Source organism: Heptranchias perlo, chromosome 4 (assembly GCF_035084215.1).
Source record: "Heptranchias perlo isolate sHepPer1 chromosome 4, sHepPer1.hap1, whole genome shotgun sequence".
Taxonomy (NCBI): Eukaryota; Metazoa; Chordata; class Chondrichthyes; order Hexanchiformes; family Hexanchidae; genus Heptranchias; species Heptranchias perlo.
In genome coordinates this window covers 43,919,251-43,937,386 of record NC_090328.1, presented here as the reverse complement: position 1 = coordinate 43,937,386, position 18,136 = coordinate 43,919,251, and the positions used below count along the sequence as shown (strand labels likewise).

General features: G+C 45.2%; 1 long non-coding RNA gene across 3 annotated transcripts in view; it reads left to right on the top strand.

The window, feature by feature from the left end:
* LOC137320481 (uncharacterized) overlaps nucleotides 1-18,136 on the top strand; it is a 227,307-nt gene that overhangs the window by 176,049 nt on the left and 33,122 nt on the right. For 2 of the 3 annotated variants that reach the window (XR_010962548.1, XR_010962547.1), the window contains exon 5: nucleotides 17,951-18,054. The exons of the other annotated variant lie outside the window; for it this stretch is intronic. This is a non-coding gene — a long non-coding RNA (uncharacterized lncRNA). The remainder of the gene's footprint in view (nucleotides 1-17,950; nucleotides 18,055-18,136) is intronic. 3 annotated transcript variants of the gene reach the window in all.

Below are 18,136 nucleotides of genomic sequence, written 5' to 3'. Positions count from 1 at the left end.
GCCCTCCTCCAGTCAAGTATTTTCACATTTGATTGTTCCTTGTCCTTTTCCATAACTATTCTAAAGTTAATGATATTATGATCACTGTTCCCCAAATGCTCCCCCACTGAAACATGCTCCACCTGCTCCACTTCATTCCCCAGAACTAGATCCAGCACTGTTTCCTTTCTTGTTGGGCTGGAAACACACTGTTCCAGAAAGTTCTCTTGTATACATTTCAGGAATTCCTCCCCCTCTTTGCCCTTTACACTGTTACTTTCTCTGTCTGTATTGGGATAATTGAAGTCCCGCATTATCCCTACGCTATAGTTCTTGCATCTTTCTGTAATTTGCCTGCAAATTTGCTCCTCTATTTCCTTCCCACTATTTGGTGGCCTATAGTATACACCCAGTAGCGTTAAAGCTCCTCTATTGTTCCGTAATTCTAACCAAATAGATTCTGTCTTTGACCCCTCAACGACAGCATCCTCTTCCAATGCTATAATGGTTTCTTTGATCAATACTGCTACTCCCTCCTTTCTTTCCTTCCCTATCTTTCTTGAATACCTTGTAGCCAGGAATATTAAATACCCAATCTTCCCCTTCTTTGAGCCAGGTCTCTGTTATTGCCACTATATTATAGTCCCATTTGGCGACTTGAGCCTGCAGCTCACCACCCTTATTTACCATGCTACGTGCATTTACGCACATGCACTCCAAACTCATCCTCGTCTGCCTTGCATTTGCCCCCTGTCTGATCCCTTCTATTTCTGAACTCTTCTTTATCCTAGTGCTATTTGTCCCTCCCAGTCCTCTGTGCACCTTGTTTCTCCTCTCTAATGCTTCATCCTGGTACCCATCCCCCTGCCAAATTAGTTTAAACCTTCTCCCACAGCACCAGTTAACCTCCCCTCGAGGACATTATTCCCAGCTCTGTTGAGGTGCAACCCATCCATTTTGATTTGATCCTTCCTGCTCCAGAACTGGTCCCAATGCTCCAGGAATCTGAAGCCCTTCTCCTGCACCATTTCTCCAGCCAGTCATTTATCTGTCTTATCCTACTATTCCTATACTCACTAGCGCGTGGCAGTTGGAGTAATCCAGGGATTACTATCTTTGAGGTCCTGCTTTTTAACTTCCTCCCTAGTTCCTGGAACTCTGACTGCAGGACCTCAACCCCTTTCCTTCCTTTGTCATTGGTTCCCACATGGACCGTGACTTCTGGCTGCTCCCCTTCTCCCCTCAAAATGTTCTGCACCTTCTCAGTGACGTCTTTTACCCTGGCACCAGGAAGGCAACACACCATGCAGGTTGCAGAAACGCCTGTCTATCCCCCTGACTATCGAATTCCCTATAACAACTGCATTTCTTTTGCCCCCGTGTGCAGCCAAGTCTCCCACAGTGCATGGATTTGCTCCTGACTACGCTCCCCCGAGATGTCAACACCCTCACTGGTATTCAACGCTCAATACCGATTTGTAATTGCCACACTGCCAGGCAACTCCTGCACTGCCTGCCTGTTCCTCCAAGTCTGTCTGGTGGTCACCTCCGTCTGAGCTCCCTCTCCACCTGAACTCTCTGTAGCTGTGGGGTGACCACCTCCTGAAACGTGCTATCCACAAAAATGTTTCTTTTAGAGACACTGATTGACATTGCTTTATTTATTCGGGGCCATCACTTACTCCGCTAATCTGGGGTCTTAGATACCACAGAAATCCTTGCATACACAGGCACAATCCTTCCCCATCACTGGTCCAGATTATCCCTCGCCCAGTGGATGTGAGCACTTGAATTCAGGAGCAATGGCTGCACATGCTCCAGCAAGTTGATATATTTTTAGTAGAATTAGTTCATTAACTCTGAATAATAATAAATAGATGGTATTTATTATTTAACAAAATAGCACTATAGCTGTAATATTTCGATATTGTGTTAAACTTTTAATTTCTGACAGTACACAGGAAAATTACACAGGATGATGACTAAAGTTACACAGAAACAACAGGAGCATTTTGGTAAAAAAAACAAGAAACATGGAGCTAACAGCATGCAATTTAGTCCTTATTGTAGCCAAGTGGTTAATGTACTGGACTAACAACTCAACAGTTGTAAGATCAAGTCCCATCTTGGCAAGATATGAAGTTGAATAAAACAAATCTTTAAAGAAAGAGCTGGAGAACTCAATATCTGGTTTGGAATGGGATGGGGGGTAACAGGCATACGTCCAGATACAGATCATTGAGTGCTGTGTGGAATGTCATTGTTGTTTAACTGTCGCAAGTATGGAAATGTAACATCAAGGAAGGCAACCAATGAAGGATGAATAATGCAGGGTGTAATAACAACAAGTTGCAGTTATATAGCACCTTTAATGTAGAAAAAATATCCCATGGTGCTTCACCGAGGCATAATAAAAAAAAACAATGCCAAGCCAAAGGTGGAGCTATTAGGAGGGGTGACCAAAGACACAGCCCAGTTTCCTGGTTTGGGGGTGCATTATGTATACATGATGGGCTGCTGGTGGGATCCCCAACGGCAACTGCGAGTGCATCAGTGGTCCCCTCAGAAATCAAGGTGTTGCTGCAGCAGGGCTGCTTCTGCAGCACATAAAGAGGCAGGGAGCACATTAAAGGGGCCATGGCTACCTCGGGCTTACTGCCACCTATCTTCTGGCAAGTGTTGGCATGCCATCTAGCCATAGAGGCATCACAGTTGAACCCACTCTTGCCTGAACATCCCCTTATGTGCTGTTCCAAGAACTGAACCTTAAATCTTGCTAATCTGCATTGCATTTTTTAAAATAAGAAAGTGCTGCCCAAATCATCTCTTTTATCAGTATAGAAAACAATAAAGTTATCCAAAACATCTATCCTGGATTCACTAAATCTGAATGCAGCTGTGCTCCGTTTTGTAGCACTTGAATACAGAAACTAAACTGAGGGTGTGCTGCATTGTCGGAGGTGCTGTCTTCAGATGAGATGTTAAACTGAAGTACTGATGATTCTGGTTGATATTAAAGATGCCACAATATTATGTGAAGAAGAATGGGAAGTTCTGTTGATGCTCTAGCCAACATTCCTACCTCAATCAATAAAATGGCTGCTGCGTTAGGCAGGCAACAACAGTCACAGCATTTTAAAGTAATACATTACATTTGAGGTATTTTGATATATTCCTGAGAGACATGATAAGGCGCTATATAAATGAAAGGCTTTCTTTCATCATTTGTTTTGGCTGCAGGCAGAAGTGCATGCTGATGTAGCTTGGTGTCTGAATGTGAAGGGTCTGTGCTGGAATAGAGTACAGACACTTAATTAAGTCATAAATTAAAAGGTAGCTGAGTGCTTTAATCTGTTAATTGGCTCTATTTTTTCTTTAAACCTCCCAAAAGTTCACCTGCACATTATCCAGCTCCCTGGTGGTTTAATGGTGGTCTTTGATGTTCTGCTTCTCATTTTCTGCAATTTAGTGGCATTTGGCTTGGGTGAGTAGAGATTTGGGGGTGATTTTAACCTAATTCACAGGGTGAGGAAAAGGCGGGTTCATGTCTACCATTGAAGTCAATGGAGAATAAAATCAGGTGGGGTATAAAACGGGCAGCCGACCCCATCCCATTAGCTTCCCACCAGGTGGGATGGGTTAAAATGACCCCCTTTAATGTATCACTTCCATGCTTTTTATAATGCTTTTGAGTCCCTAGCAGTCAGGTCAAAAATGTTCCCATTCACACAGGGGGCGAAATTGGGCCGTATAGCGCCCGTTTTGTAGGCGTTATGCGTACACCTAACCCTCGAAAATGGCATCTGAGATGCACCCGCACACTTCAGACGTGAAGTGCGCAGGACGCCACCTTGGTAAAGGTATTTGCGCACACGCACCTAATGAACACTGACAGCGTGTAGAGTAGGGAGATTATGACGTGAATCAGTCATGCTCCAGCCAACGCACTGTCTTAACCTCGCACAGCTGAACAGGACTTAAATGACATGAAGGACCCCCAACCAGTGCTATTTAAAGGGATCATGCAGGAGTTACAGGTAGTTGTTGGATTATTTATTCTGGCTGCCGGTGCAATTGTATGTGTTTTTGGAAGATTCCTATGCTTGTATAAAGTTGCAATATTCTATAGAGAGTGGTGTGGCTGGTCTTGCAGTACTGTTGGTAGCATTTAAAATATAGCGCTGAACAAAGTTTCTGCCAGACATGTGTGATCTGCTAGAGCTGCCTCTGGGAATTGAACATTACTGGGAGCATGCAGAGAGGCCACACAGAGCAGGACAAGCTGCAAGAAGAGGAGGAGGAAGAGGTGGCGCAGAGCACTCAGCAGGAGGCCATATCCAACGAGGGCTTTCAGGAATCAATTCTCTTACCTCATCTTCAGTGACGAACAGTGCATCAGACGGCTCTGGTTCACTAAAGAGGTCGTGGCTGAAATTTGTCAACTGCTGCAGGCACAACTGCAGCTTCAGAGCAGGGCAAAGACAGCATTGCCTGTGGCTGTCAAGGTAACCATGGCACTTAATTTTTATGGCACTGGCTGCTATCAGGCTGCTGCTGGCGATATAAGCAGCATCTTGCAGTTTGCAGTGCACTGTTGTATAAGGGAAGTCACTGAAGCTCTGTACGAACTCTGAAACAGATTCAGCTCATTCTCTCTTACCAAAGACAAGCAGCAGGAGTGAGCACGAGGGTTTGCCCGCATTGCAGGCTTCCCCATGGTGCCGGGTACCATTAACTGCATGCAAATTGCCATGCATGCTCCACATCAGCACTCGGCCATATTAGTGAAAAGAAAGGGATTCCACACCCTCAATGTGCAGTTGGTGTGCGACCACATGCAGCGCATCATGCAGGTCAGTGCCCGCTTTCCTGGCAGCAGTCGTGATTCCTTCATTCTGCGACAGTCCAAAGTGCCACCTATATTTCAACCAGCATGGCAATTTAAAGGCTGGCTACTGGGCAACAAGGGTTATCCCCTCATGAAGTGGCTCATGACTCTGGTCAGGCACCCGCACACATGTGCACAGCAGGCCTACAATGAGATCCATGCTGACAAACGGAACATCATAGTGCACACTATAGCTGTCCTCAATCAATGCTTCCGCAGCCTGGACCACATTGGAGGAGCCCTGCAGTGCTCAGCTGAGTGGGTATCAAGATTTGTTGTATGCTCCATGCTGCACAACCTCGCCATTATGAGGGAACAGCCCTTGCCACTGCCTATCAGTCGAGAACCTGAGCAAGAGGAAGAGGAAGAGGAGACGGAAGCGGAGGTGGAGGTGGAAGAGACAGAGGAGTTAGTGGAGGAGGAGGAGGAGGAGGAGGTAGCGCAGCAGGAAGTGCAGCAGGAAGTGGAGGAAGAGGCAGATAGGCAACAAGGTAGGCAGGCCCTGTCTGCCAGGGCTCTGTGTGGTCAGATTATTAATGAGCTATACCAGTAACCTCAACGACACCTCCCCATTCACCAACAGTCCCACAAGCCTTACCTTTTGCTCTCCCACATGTCCATCAAATCGTCCTCCTTATGTTTACACATTGCTTCCTCCCTCAGCCCATCATAGAAATGAAAACCAACACCAAATACAAATTCAAAGCCACATTTATAGATTCACACATGAAATGATTCACACAAACTGATAATATTCACCCTTGTGCCTGTTGTTCATGTGCCTTTACCTTTCCTAGTGCTCCTTTGAGGTCCATCCCCAGTGGCTGGAGCATGGGAGGTGGAAGGCTGCTGACCTTCAATTGAGAAGCATACAGTTGGCCTTGGAGGACGACCTCGAGCAGCTCTGGGCCGAGAGGGCCCGGCTTCAGACTGCACCATCTCGGCCTGGGCTGCAGCAGTCTGGCCTGGCTGGCTGACAGGCAACGGCAAGGGCACTGGCGGAGTGGCTGGAGTGACAACAGGAATGTTGTCATCCTGAGAGAGGACAGCAGGTTCGTCTTCCAAGGCGCCACTGCCACTCTCCTGGGGCGCCTCAACAATCCTGGTGATCTGCTGGAGAACAGATTGTTGGACTGCTGTGACCCCTTTTCCACTGTGGTACCCAGAGCCATGAAAGCAGCAGTCTAAGCTCCAAACGCAGTGGTCAGGTGTTGGATGGCAGATATTTGTGCTGACATCGGTCATCAGACGTTATATCATGGTGCGTTCCACAGGTGTGCTGATGGAAGTGACCATTCGTTCCACGAGGAAAAGGATGGGCTCCAAGCTCTGCGCAAAGTCCTGTACCAAGTTGGAGCTGGACTCCTCCATGCCCCTTGACATTGTGTCCAGGCTTTCTGGCAGGCTTTCCAGTGCACTAACATTTGGTTGTGTACGCCCATCAGCCTCCTTCTGTAGCCTGGCCCATCGAAGTCATCATCTGACTCCTTGGCAGCAGAACCAGTATGCGACCTTACGCTCCGGCGAGCTGGCACCTGTGGTATCCGTTCCCCCTGCCCTGGCTCCTGCGCACTGTGCCCGGTGTCTCACCAGGTGCAGATCCCTCATCTATCCTAGCCTCTAAACTATGCGCAGTGTCAGTATCTGTGCTGGTGGCTGCGAGTGTAATATTGAGTGACGGTGTCTCTGCATCACCACTGTCATCTTCCTCTGCCTCCTCTGAGCTGGTTTCAGTTCTTGGGTATCTGAAATGACAAAGGGACACGGTTTGAGTTGTGGTGAAGGGAAGAGGAGAAAGTAAGGTGCGTGCTGACACCATCAGCAGCACATGATTCAGAAAAGATTGTGGGATGAGGGAGAAGTGGGAAGAAAGAAGGAGGATTAGGTATGCAGAGACCCTCATCATTGATACCTCCAACACTGCCGATGGCCACGGCCTCAGTGATGGCTCTTTCAATGATGGACAGCACTGTCTCCTTCATGGGGGTGAGGACGTGTAGGCATGCCTGTCCTCCTCTAGGTCTTTCCTGCTGCTTACTGTAGTGTGCCACCTTCTCCTGCAAGACAGAGGGAAGTGTGTCAGTGAGCATCCTGCAAGATGTGGCTGTCATGGTTAAATAGCTGCCATTGTGTGTGACCTATGAATTGTGGGTGTGCGGCTTGCAACGGTGGTAATGTGTGAGGGTGCGATGAAGCATTTGCTTTGAAGAGTTGCGTACTGATTGACAGCGTCTATTGGTAGGTGGGTGATGGGGGCTGTAGTGCGTGGAGCAGTGGATGAGGCTAGTGGTGCAGTTGGTAGAAGACGCCACTTGACACTCACTCACCTTGACCACCTGTGTCAAATCATTGAACTTCTTCCTGCACTGCATCCACGTTCGTGGTGCTATGCTCCTGGTATTTACCTCGTGCGTGACTTTCTTCCACTGCCTCTTCCGTCTGGAGGGCCTCCTGCCCCCCCGTGGATATAGGATGCCCCTCTTTCTGTCCACCTCTTCCACCAAGGCCTCTAGTGCATCATCTGAGAACCTTGGTGCACGATCTCTTGCCGGCACAGTCATCCTTCACTATATTCCAGCACAGATTTACTTCCCAATGGACTTCCAACACTTCCTGTGTCCGCAGTGCACCTTCCCTTTAAGAGGTGCAGGTTGCCTTTAAGTAGTGCTAGCCTCTCTCAATATTGCGGCCCCCTGCTGATGCGTGCAGCCGATCAGCTGTGCAGCTGGTGCTGGCTGCACGCAGCTATCATTTAAATCATCAGGCAGCACGAATGCTATGACCGGGCCCAAGTTAATCGCGCTCCGCGATCCCAACGTCCATTTTCGGGGGTTATCCAATATAACCCACATACTGTCTAATTAAAGCTTTGGATTCTGAAGACTTGCGATCTTTTATCATGTTTACAATGGCTTCAGATACCAGGCAAGCAAAGTGGTTAGAATTCTGTTCCAATTACTTCAGAAAAAAATATTCACTTTACACCAGGTATCCTGGCTCCACTAACAATTCCAAAATTGGTGGGATTTTGTATGGTGTGCCAAAGAATGAATTGGACAGTGAAACGATGCCATTGCACATCACTGTAAAGTTCATTTTGCGGCATTGACAGAATACAAACCAGCTCGGAAATGTACTGCCATCCAGCTGGGGGGAGTTGAGGTTGTTATGCCCCCCCCCCCTTTGAAGAGAGGTTTGGGCCAAATTGGGAGCATTTCTGATTTCAAAAGTGCAACATATCGGAGCATCTGAAATCCAAATGTGTCTCAACTATCTGTACCTCAACAAGAACATGTGTCTCAACTATCTGTACCTCAAAACCATTGGAGTTTCCAGCATTTCAACTTCTCTTCGTGTTCTTCAGTACTGAAGACAATTTATTTTGATAACGTTCAAAAGATAAACACTTAAAGGCATGATCTATTTAGTGTAGAATGTCCTTTTCTCTGGCCAGCTTTCCTTCCTATTGTATAAATTGTCATCTGTACTTAAAGATCTTTCAAAATTAATACAGGTCAACTAAATGATTTATCATGCTAATTTGTGTCTCAAGCATAGCCAGTTTGACATCCAGTATTTTCTTTTGGAAAAGAATGAATGTGCATTTATATAACTCAGGATCATATCCTCAGAATGTCCCAAAGCATTTTACAGCCAATGAATTACATTTGAAGTGCAGTCACTGTTGTTATCTAGGCAAATGAAGGAGACAATTTGCAAACAGCAAGGTCCCATAAACAACAAATGAATGAATGATCAGATAATTTGTTTTTTGTTGTGTTAGTTGAGGGAAAAATGTTGGCTAGGATACTGGGAGAACTCTCTACTTTTCGAATAGTGCTGCCATGGGACCTATTACACTACTTGAACAAGCTTGCGGAGCCTCAGATTAACATCTCATCTGAGAGATGGCACCTCCAACAGTGCAGCACTCTCTCAGTACTGTACTGAAGTGTCAGCCTAGATTATGTGCTGAAGTCCATATTAGGGCTTGAACTCATGACCTTTTGACTCAGCTATCAATTGAGCCAAGCAGTTGTAACATAAATAGTTCAACTCAGACAACATGATCTTGATCAAAAATACAAAGCATTTTTGTTGCTTGAGTTTTACCAATTGCGCAGGTTAATTCTGCTGACATTCAGAAAGTGTGATAGGCCCCAGCTTCTTTCCTAACAGTTTACATAAACTAATTAGATTATCTAAAACCCACTATTTTACCTCAGACTTTAAAGTGGCCGTGGACTGATGGACCCTGCATTATGTCAAGCACTTTAGGCTGATCAACATCCAAAGGGTGATAAGCAGATTAGGACCCGATTAAACTCCTATCAGTGGTATTCAAATGGGAGAACTGCCAGGACAACAGTGAAGACAAGTGCACTCTTCTGTTCTCCTCTCTCTACTTGTCTGTCACTGGCACAAAGCCAGATACCATCAGTACCAGAGTTTCATCAGATACTTAACATGCCTTTAAATGTTCCTCCCTGTTTACAAATTAATTGTAAGGCACTTGATACATTACATTTTGTTTATTCAGTAACCACAGTTCTCTTTACATTAGTACAGTAAGAGTAATTAGGTGGAAATCTAAGGGAAAGGTCTGGAGGTGCCTAAAAGAATAGGGCCGTTTTTCTTTAACAATTAGCATTTGTCGACTGGGATGTGATCAATGATAATGCAGGACTGATAGAAGGCAATAAACAAATTACTGGCACTTTAACGAGTTCTGCTGGCTTGCTGCAGTGAAGGTACTGAGGCACACAGCTCCCAAGGCTATAAATTAAATTCTGATATCCATGCAATTGCCTGGCTTATGGGAATATACTACACAGAGTTAGTGAAAGACTTTAAATGTAAATCTGGGGTCAGGGTCTACATTGTGTTTGCGGGGAAGTGAAACCCATTGGGGTAAGTAGCCTCACGCCCCTTTGCTTTCAGCCTATATGGAGTGTAAATTAAAATGTATATAAAAAAGGTGTCAGAAGGGTCCCTTGGACCTGCTGGATACTGTTTAAACTCACCTGTAACCGACAATGCTGATGCTGCTGCTTACACTGTAAACATTCAGAATTTCAGTGCCGGGAGAGGGGCTCGGTGCAAAGGTCTCCTCGAGCTGCCAAATTGAAGATTCAGCCACACAGTTTAAATAGGGTACTCAGCTCTGCTATCTAAATACACCCTCAGTTCCTGAACTGCTCCAACTCATGGGTCAGTTTTTTAATATAGACTCCTGTTTGTACATGTCGATAATTTTTGCAGCATTGCATATATGAACAGGGGAGAAACGAGGGGGAAGACGAGACAGAGGCTGAAGTTGCTATTTCCCAGCCTGTTGTTAGTGTTAAGGTTTGCTTATGATATTAGTCAACTTAATTTTGGAGTTTGTATCTCAGGGAGCTCCAGCTCCATGTTATTAATTATTTGTGAAAAATACCTTGCCGCACTTTGCTGGGGAGGAAATCGTTAACTTATGTCTTCTGGGTTTTTTTTTGCTATGCTGGCTTCTTGTCTCTTTCAATAATATCATCACAGCATGCTCATCTCAGTGCACTGTTTGTCGAGGGGAGTCTGTGTAATGAGGATTTTCTTTCTGTTTGACGATATTTTTGAATTGTGAGTGTTGTGTTCACTCTAGCTGATACACTAGAGTTAACTCTTGTATTCCATCTATTGCACCATATATAGCAAGGCCTGGGAATGGATGTGGAGCAGTTCCATTTGCGTGGTTGAATAATGATGCTAAATAACGTCATTATGCAAGTATTTTTTTTATTCGTTCATGGGATGTGGGCGTCGCTGACACGGCCGGCATTTATTGCCCATCTCTAATTGCCCTTGAGAAGGTGGTGGTGAGCCGCCTTCTTGAACCGTTCAGTCCGTGTGGTGAAAATTCTCCCACAGTGCCGTTAGGAAGGGAGTTCCAGGATTTTGACCCAGCGACGATGAAGGAACGGCGATATATTTCCAAGTCGGAATGGTGTGTGACTTGGAGGGGAACGTGCAGATGATGTTGTTCCCATGTGCCTGCTGCCCTTGTCCTTCTAGGTGGTAGAGGTGGCCGATTTGGGAGGTGATGTCGAAGATGCCTTGGCGAGTTGCTGCAGTGCATCCTGTGGATGGTACACACTGCAGCCACGGTGCACCGGTGGAGAAGGGAGTGAATGTTTAGGGTGGTAGATGGGGTGCCAATCAAGTGGGCTGCTTTGTCCTGGATGCTGTCGAGCTTCTTGAGTGTTGTTGGAGCTGCACTCATCCAGGCAAGTGGAGAGTATTCCATCACACTCTTGACTTGTGCCTTGTAGATGGTGGAAAGGCTTTGGGGGAGTTAGGAGGTGAGTCACGCGCCGCAGAATACCCAGCCTCTGACCTGCTCTTGTAGCTACAGTATTTATATGGCTGGTCCAGTTAAGTTTCTGGTCAATGGTGACCCCCAGGATGTTGATGGTGGGGGATTTGGCGATGGTAATGCAGCTGAATGTCAAGGGGAGGTGGTTAGACTCTCTCTTGTTGGAGATGGTCATTGCCTGGCACTTGTCGGGCGCGAATGTTACTTGCCACATATCAGCCCAAGCCATGCTGCATGCGGGCTCGGACTGCTTCATTATCTGAGGGGTTGCGAATGGAACTGAACACTGTGCAATCATCAGCGAACATCCCCATTTCTGACCTTCTGATGGAGGGAAGGTCATTGATGAAGCAGCTGAAGATGGTTGGGCCTAGGACACTGCCCTGAGGAACTCTTGTAGCAATATCCTGGAGCTGAGATGATTGGCCTCCAACAACCACGACCATCTTCCTTTGTGCGAGGTATGACTCCAGCCACTGGAGAGTTTTCCCCCTGATTCCCATTGATTTAAATTTTACTAGGGCTTCTTGGTGCCACACTCGGTCAAATGCTGCCTTGATGTCAACGGCAGTCTCTCTCACCTCACCTCTGGAATTCAGATCTTTTGTCTATGTTTGGACCAAGGCTGTAATGAGGTCTGGAGCCGAGTGGTCCTGGCGGAACCCAAACTGAGTATCGGTGAGCAGGTTATTGGTGAGTAAGTGCTGCTTGATAGCACTGTCGACGACACCTTCCATCACTTTGCTGATGATTGAGAGTAGGCTGATGGGGCAGTAATAGGCCGGATTGGATTTGTCCTGCTTTTTGTGGACAGAACATAAGAACATAAGAATTAGGAGCAGGAGTAGGCCAATCGGCCCCTCGAGCCTGCTCCGCCATTTAATAAGATCATGGCTGATCTGATCCTAACCTCAAATCTAAATTCATTTCCAATTTCCTGCCCCCTCCCCGTAACCCCTAATTCCCTGGGACATACCTGGGCAATTTTCCACATTGTCGGGTAGATGCCAGTGTTGTAGCTGTACTGGAACAGCTTGGCTAGAGGCGCGGCTAGTTCTGGAGCGCAAGTCTTCAGCACTACAACCGGGATGTTGTCGGGGCCCATAGCCTTTGCTGTATCCAGTGCACTCAGCCATTTCTTGATATCACGTGGAGTGAATCGAATTGGCTGAAGACTGGCTTCTGTGATGGTGGGGATATCGGGAGGAGGCCGAGATGGATCATCCACTCGGCACTTCTGGCTGAAGATGGTTGCAAACGCTTCAGCCTTGTCTTTTGCACTCACGTGCTGGGCTCTGCCATCATTGAGGATGGGGATGTTTACAGAGCCTCCTCCTCCCGTTAGTTGTTTAATTGTCCGCCACCATTCACGACTGGATGTGGCAGGACTGCAGAGCTTTGATCTGATCCGTTGGTTGTGGAATCGCTTAGCTCTGTCTGTAGCATGTTGCTTCCGCTGTTTAGTATGCATGTAGTTCTGAGTTGTAGCTTCACCAGGTTGGCACCTCATTTTTAGGTACACCTGGTGCTGCTCCTGGCATGCTCTTCTACACTCCTCATTGAACCAGGGTTGATCCCCTGTCTTGTTGGTAATTGTAGAGTGAGGAATATGCCAGGCCATGAGGTTACAGATTGTGCTGGAATACAATTCTGCTGCTGCTGATGGCCCACAGAACCTCATGGATGCCCAGATTTTAGCTACTAGATCTGTTCTGAATCTATCCCATTTAGCACAGTGGGAGTGCCACACAACACAGAAATACAGATATACAGAAGTGGCTTCATGCACTTAACAGGCTAGTACAGGAGGTATGTAATCTGACAACAGCTCACCAGATACATGAAAGTCTGGAAGTTGCTAGCTTAATATTTGAGAGTTCCATTGGCTAGTGCAGAACTTTGCATGTGCCTTCAATACATCTCCCAAGTATAAGTACCTTTTAATGGTTCTCACTCAGAGGAGAAGCATTATGTTTTTGACAGAGGTTAAACTCTTTCAGTGTCAGAACCTTAACTTATTTTACCACAGAGTAGTGGGATACCTCATATGGTGAGCTCCTAATCTCAGCTGTCCGGAGGTCAGATCCCTGCCTACTGGGTGAAAGGTAAAATCAGAGAAAGAGAGAAATATGGGGAGAGAAGGGGGAGAGAGAGAGAAAGGGAGGGAGAGAGAGAAAGGGTGGGGGGGGGGGCGTTGTGAAATAGAGAGAAAGAGGGGAGAGAGAAATAGTGGGGGCTGAGAGAGGTGGGGTACCATCCCCTCCCCCTGGACCCATAAATGTTTACAGCACAGAAGATGGCCATTTTTTTTTATTATTCGTTCACGGGATGTGGGCGTCGCTGGCGAGGCATTTATCCCATTGTGTCTGTGCCAGATCTTTGCAAGAACAATTCAAAACTAATCCCACTGCCCTGCTCGCTTGTCAAGTTTCCTCTCACCTCCATCATTTCCCTTCATCTCCCCGATTGCTGTCATGCATATCTTGGTTACTAGGTAAAGAGTGACATTAGTGGAGACCTGGAGCAGGATGCTTACCTGCCTTACAGATTGGGAATGATGCATGAAACAAGAAGATAAATGGAAGGAAACAAAAACTAAACTATTGTTTAATATTACAACCGAGGCGAAAAGAAGTATTTAGGATTGAAGAGAATATCCATTATACAAATTTTCTTTCAATATGCTAACAATACTAGTGGTGTGTATCACATAGCATTACTTCCTGTAGTCGGGGGTGAGTGCTTGTTTTTAACAGGTTCAGTTCCATAGCACCTAAAATTCTGCTAGTTATGAAACTGAGGCTGGTGGTTGATTCTGATTCTGCAGGCAAGCACAAACATTTTCAAAACCATAACAGAGCACAGACATAGCCCTTACGAGACCACCAGTGAAAACAAACATATGCACTACACCACTGGAGAGCAGACACATTGCTAACATTAAACGGCCAAAGAACAGAAATATATTGTAGAAACCTTACGAAAACAAAGGATAGAAAAAGAGCAGCTGGTCCATCAAGTCTGTCCTGTACTATCATGGTGCAACTTTTACCCACCATGACCCCCTGTAAAATGATTCTCTGTAAAAAAGAAGTACCTCGTGACATCTAACCTAGTTCCATGCTTACATAACTTATAACCCTGTCCCCTAATCTATCTAGCTCAAATAGCCTATCCACGTGGACAAAATCTAATCATTTCCTTGTTTTAAAGACCTCAATCTAATCTCCTCAAAATCCCTGTTTTCCAAGCCTATTGTAGCATCTGAGGGCCTTTAAACAGTATCAACCTAATGGCCCTCCTCTGAAACCTTTCCAGTACCTCTATATATCACCTATCATGTGAGGGGAACAAAACTGGACACAGTTTTCTGGATGAGGTCTAACAGAGACAGTATAGCGTTCCTTAGTTTGTATTTAATTACTCTGGTTAGCTTTGGCAATAGCCTCATGGCACTGGTGGGGACCTTCAAAGATTCATGCACTATGACACCCAGGTCCTTATCCAGTACAGTAGCCTTGATCATGCAACCCTACATGGTGTTCATGTACTTGGTGTTGCCCCTACACATGTACATAACATACATTTATCTGCCAGATCTGCTGTAAATCCCTGCACCACAATCATAGTCAGAGAGCCTGGGTACATATCAAACTCAAGGAAGGAAGATTTCCTTTGTGCGTTATGTTTGGACAGAACAGGTTTACAATTTCCCTACACATGGCTAGGGGTGAAAAAAAGGATGCAATCTAGAATTGCCTTCAACATAGATGCAGGTCCATCATTAAATTACCAATTAATTTGACCCTCCCATAGACCAAATGGCAATAAAATCCTTAAATGATTTTTTCATTATAGAAAAACTTTTGTTTTTACTTGAGCGATGGGGTCCAGGTATAATGGAGAGAAAATGCTTGGCCAGTCCTCTGCACACACAGACAGACATGAAAAATGGCGTCACTTATTTACAGGACAGTTGGACATGATCTACTATTTAAGAAAGGTACTGCTGCATCCAAACTCGACTTAGGATAAACTGGTGCAATGTGCGAATACATCTGTAACATGAATTGATCCTATTCAAGTCAACTCAGGTTGCAAATTCAGGCTGAGGCTCTCTGTAATTCTTGTAAGTAAACCTTGCACAACAGATCATCTGAGACGCAGTTCATTTCTAAATCGCTACTGTATCTTATTTATGTTTTAACTTCTTTTCACAAAGCTTGTTGGTGTCAAATTACTCTGTTGGCAGAATTTAAACAAACTGATGTAACTTGTGTTTTGGATTTTTGCTAAAGAGATTCTTGCCCATAGTTAGGATTTATAAGACACAGGGGGAGAAATTCTACTTGCGCCCAAAATGGGTGGCAAGTCGATGGAGTGATTGCTCCACCCGCCAGTCCATACTGACCTGAGGCCTGAGCCAAATTCAGTATTGGGCCTCATTTAAATGGAAGCAACGAGCTGTGAGCACCAAATCGCTGGCCTGAAGCAACTCACTGGTCGTGGCCTGATAAATTCTGGCCAGCTCCAATGATGAACTGGCCCACAAGTAGGTCCTGGTCATAGGTAGGAGAGGGAGGCAAAGCTGAGGGGGGAAAGCCCTGGCTGGCAGCGGCCTGCAGTATCATTGTGGAGCCAGGAGGAGCACTCCTGCTTTTTCTGGCTGCACAAAAATATAATTGGGGAATGTTTTGTGGCAATTTTTTGAGCAGCCCCCAATTGTCCCTTTAAAGATCGCTGGTTAGGCTACTCAAGACCTGGTACAACTAGGGGGACCTTGCAAGGTGAAAGCCCCACCAATTTGTACCTGAATTTTGCATCAGGGTCCTACAACCGTGTAGGACCCTGATTTGCACAGTAAAGTAGCCTTACGCCTGTTTCATGTGGCCATTTACAGGTCTGCCTGAATATGCCTTAAGCATCAATGGGGTGGTCGAGGTGCCCCCCTCCCCAATTTTTAACTCATGCTGCCCGTTTTTCAGGTGCAAAACAGATGGCCATTAGTTGACTTTTCCTCCACAGTTGTCGGAGCATGTCAGTGATCCATTTTATTATCTTTTCGTTTGTTTATAAGAAGATGAATTCTTAACCAAATTGAACTAAACAGAGGTTGTATGCGTGACCTTGTGAACTTTGGAGTGCAAAGTAAAGGTAAAGGAAGAGTTTGATTTCTTGAAAATATATCTGCCATGTTGTCCCATGTTTTTCACTACTTATCAGAACAAACAATCTGAACACTCAAACTTTATTATCAATGAACTGTTAGAAAGAATGACAGTGATCAGGGTTAAACCTTGGGAAAGCTTTGACAAACTCACTGTCCTTGAAGCTAACATAAATAACTTTCCTGTGTTGTTTTAACCTTTCCAAGCATGCCACTTTACTGGTTTGTATCCATCTCTTTTTCCCAATGTCCGGTTTGGTATCTGTGCAAGTCATCAATTTCACTGGCTTTTTGGCAGGGAATAAGAATGTAAGGGCAGATTTGCTGGACTTTGTGTGTGGGTGTTAGCTTTCTCCAGGACTAACAATTTCTATCAGATAACTGCGTTTTAGGTTCCATAAATCTTCTACATGACCCAGGTGAACTCTTGGAGCTTCCAGCTCACTGAAAACTGATCGGACTTCTATTTGGTTTAGCAGAGCCTGTATAATGACAAGTGAGGAGCTTGGCAAATGCACAAAACAGATACATATTAGCAGAAAAACTAATAGCTCTTGAAAGAATGTTTGACAACTGTTTAAACCTGTCTATAGCCTCCCATTATGCTGACAAACGGCCAACGGGTGTAACCACAAGTGGATGGGACTTGCACGGGTCTAAAAGTTTGCTGTGCAGTTTATGTTTGTAACATCAGAGCACAGACATGTTTTGTAATACATCAGGTGCAATATAAAGCCAAAATCTAGCAGGTGCAACCTGGAGTGAAACCCTGCCGCTTCATGCATTTTTAAACTATTAGGTCTGAATTAATATGATTCTGTAATTGCCCTCGATGACCTGCAATTGACCGCTTGAACTTCGAAGTTAGGGTCAGTTGGGGCCCAGAAAAGGTCAAAATCTGGTCACAGCACTTCAGCCCCAGTATGGTGAATAAGCACACTTTATAGCTGTGATTTATGCAATTTGGACAGACAGGTTAAGGAGACCTTAAAACATACCACAGTGCCCCCTTCTTTACTGGGTCATAATCTGTCCCGAAAATAAATTGCAATTGTCCTTTCTGAAACCTCTTGTGGTTATGTCTTGAAGTGATTTACCGTGCAAATTCAATGTATATATTCCCAGCGTCTAAATGCAATGAGTTCATTTACAAGAACAAACATATAGCCCAATTTATCACAGTTTAAATTCTGCTCAGGCAGAAATATTCCATCCATGTAAATTGTGAGAAATCATTTCACTAGACTCGGTTATTTGTAATAAAACAATTAGTTCATGATTTTTTGTAGTGAATTAAAATTCAGGTAATTAATTTTTACTGGGTTATGCTTCTAGCAAGTGGTAGTTTGAGCGCTGTCATATACATGCAGTCAAATTCTTGCTGGAAAGTACACGTGCGGATGTTGAGTGAGGATAGGATTGAGCTCGGCCGTGATGCCTCTCATGGTACAGTAGCTTGCTGAGACTTAGGGGTAGATTTTCAATCTGCCAACTAGGGGTATAACTGTCGATGCAGATCGGCCGCAAGTTATAGAAGCCACCCACATTTCCTTTCCTTTAATTTCAGAAATGAGGAATAGTCGTTTGGGTGAGGTACCAGAGGGCGCCTGGAGCCCAGGATAAGTTAGCACCTTCAGAAGAGGAGGGAGAACATTGGGAGGCAGGATGGAGGTAACTATTTAAATTGTCTTCATTAGTAAAGCCCATAACAATACTTAGGGCATTTTGTAAGCTGCAACATTGCACAGAGAGC